The sequence below is a fragment of the Leopardus geoffroyi genome, chromosome C2 (assembly GCF_018350155.1).
Source record: "Leopardus geoffroyi isolate Oge1 chromosome C2, O.geoffroyi_Oge1_pat1.0, whole genome shotgun sequence".
Classification (NCBI taxonomy): Eukaryota; Metazoa; Chordata; class Mammalia; order Carnivora; family Felidae; genus Leopardus; species Leopardus geoffroyi.
Window position 1 is genome coordinate 148,303,996 of NC_059333.1, and position 3,255 is coordinate 148,307,250.

Here is a 3,255-nt window from a genome sequence, read left to right on the forward strand (position 1 = left end):
CACTGCATCAACCTAAAACCCTAACAGAAGGAGAATGGTTAAATAAATAAGTCCATCTAATGAGCCTTTAGAAATGAATTCACTCCAACCCACCCCCTCCCAAGTTTATTCCAAATCAGAGTGGGTTAGCACTGCCATTAATGATTTAACTTTGTATTTTTAACACATTTCTCAAGCTGTGCTGAACTGTGGTTGCTAAACTGGTTATTAAATTGAAGATCAGTTGTTAAAGTGCTGTCTTTCTAAGAATACATAATAGAGAAAAATAAATTGTGTATGAACACACAAATCAATGCTCCCACTGAAAACTGTGTGAGGAATTCTTATTAGAACACATTTAGAGTCTAACTTGGAGTTGACAAAAGGCAGAGCAAACTAAATTGTAAAGAGTGGTGGGATCATGGGGTGATTTTTATTGTCTTTGTTGGTTTGAATTTCCCCTAATTTTCTATAATGAGCAGGAAATACATTCATCATCAGGAAATAACAAATATTTTTAAATCAGAGACAAGAGAAGGCAGTGGTTTCAGCAGGCTGGAAAAACCAGGATCCTCGTAACTAGTGGGAAAATGAACCTCTTCAAGGCCCCCTTATGAAGGCAGACAAATGACCAGGGCAATTGCATGAAAACTATGGAGGGAACTATACCCATTATGTTTGTCTCCTTTTGAAGGGAAGCGTAGTCATCTTTGGCCATCATTTCTCTCGTTTATGAAAGATTCCATGGATAAAGTAGGAGAAAGAGACTCTCCCCTTTCTTGCTCTCCCTCCTCCCTACCCCTCCTCTCCCCTGTATTCTCTTGGTAACTTCATAGAAAGAATACTGATTCTGGTAGAAAACATTGGCATAAAAACAAATCGTTCCTTATATTTGTACGTTGCTTTATTACCTAAGCCAGGTGGTACCTGACCTCTTCACAAAGACAAACACTGAGGTTCAGACAACCTTGCCTGTGGGCAGACCAGCAGCCAGAGTCCCCTCTCATTCCAAAGGTCAAGCAAACAAAACCAGGACCTTTATGCAGACCCTCTACTGCCTAAGGGGATGGGGTGTCTTCTCCTGGTCCCACCCCTCCTAAATGCACAGCCCTAAGGCATGGGTGAGCCACTCTTGAGCAAGTTATAGCTCCTGGGGAGCATTCATATAGCAGATTGTCTACAGGAAGCCTGCAGGCTACTTGAGACATGGCAAACCCACCGGGATGAGAGCAAACTCTAAGGCCAGGATTCACTGCCTAATTCACTAGATGTCACCATGCTCACATTGGCCAACAGCAAACCTTCTCTCCTTGCCGGTTCGTATTGGGGCAAACATGAGTGGCTATCAGTCTGCTCAGTGACAATCCAGAAACATACTGGGCAGGAGGAGGAACTAATAAGGAGCCACCTGTGCAATTCAGTGTCAAATTCTCAACTGCAGGCTGGAACCAAGGACAAAATGGCTTGAGTGGGCCAGCAAGTGCTAGCAATGTTTCTTGTCCCTCAGTTATGCACAGACCTCTCTTTGGGTATCTGAAGGATGTGGGACAAGGCATATAAACTGGATGAGGGGGGCGCCTGGGTGGCTCAGTCGCTTAAGCGTCCGACTTCAGCTCAGGTCACGATCTCGCGGTCCGTGAGGTCGAGCCCCGCGTTGGGCTCTGGGCTGATGGCTCAGAGCCTGGAGCCTGCTTCCGATTCTGTGTCTCTCTCTCTCTCTGCCCCTCCCCCGTTCATGCTCTGTCTCTCTCTCTCTCTGTCTCAAAAATAAATAAACATTAAAACAAATTTTAAAAAAATTTAAACTGGATGAGGGTTATGAGCCAAGAGGGCAAATATGAACCAAGGGCAGCCCCAAGGTTTTTTGGTTTTTTGTTTGTTTGGGTTGTTTTGTTGTCTTTCTCTAGGTCCTGGCTTAAAATGCTGTTTGCACCTGTTTGCCAGTGCCCTAACCTGCTAGCCCCAACCACCTTTCATGCCAGCCTATTTCACATCCCACTACCTCGTCCCAAATGCCCAAACAGGCATGATATCATTTAGTCTAGCCCCACAGAAGCCCTGGGAGGAAAGCAGCATCACCCTCCACTTTGCAGATCTGGAGATTCTTACTCAGAGTGGTTCCGAGGCACCTGGTCTCCAAGATGCGTCTCCTAACTCCGAATCCAGTGCTCTTTCCACACTACTCTTTTCTTGAACCCCTAAATATGTCTTCCCTCACTTTTCCCCCGTTTTCGAGTAGACGGTTTTTTGTGTGCACCACAATAACGCAAACGGAGCACGCGTGTTCACTCAGTTTTCATTTAACAGTGAAATTGATCTGACCTGTTTCATGGGAATCACAATGATTCTTGGGCTGCATGGCAATTAAACAAATAAATGGTACACAGTTTTTCCACTGTCAAATCTAAAAATGATGAAGATGCACCATTGTGCACTGGGCACTACGATTGGTGCTGAGGATGTCGGGATAAAGGCAAGAAGAGTCTGCATGCTTCGGAGGACTTGCTATGTGCTAGGCATGGCGCGGAGAGTTGCCCGTGCCTTAATTTATCTAATCCTCATGGGAGGCGTGGCAGGTTGTGTTTTTGAAAGATGGCTTGACAACGTCACCCTACAACGTCCTCATCAAATGGTGGAAATTATCTTACCACCCTCTAAAATCCGGGCAGGTCCTGTGAACTCATTGACCTCCAGGATTATGGAGGAATATTCTTTAACTGGCCTGGCATCTTCCTTGTCCTGCCTCCTGGGATGCTCACTGCCAGTGCTCCCTCTCAGAACCCCGCTGCCATGCTCTGAGAAGCCCAAGCCACATAGAGCGGCCACATGCAGGCACTCCCCTTGACAGCCATAGCTGAGCTCCCGGTCAACAGCCAGCATCAACTGCCAGACATGTGAGAGAACCTTCTAGGATGTTCAGCACCATCAAGCCTTCACGTGACTGTAGTCCATCTGACTGGCTCCCATCCGATTACAGTTGCATGAGACCCCAAGTGACAACTGCTCAGCTGAGCCATGTCAAATCATGAGAACCATAAGAGATGGTAATAAATGATTGCAAGCCCATAACCTTTGGGGTGGTTTGATACGATGCAGATGATAATTGGATTAGAAAGTAGAGATAGAAGCTTTTGTCCTCATTTTACATGTAGGGAAACTGAGGCCCAGAGGGGCTTAGAAACTTCCCAAGTTCATAGAGTTAGTAGGCGGCAGGGTTAGGATTCAAACCCAAGGCAGCATGACCCTGACTGCAGATTTTCCACACATAATTTCTTC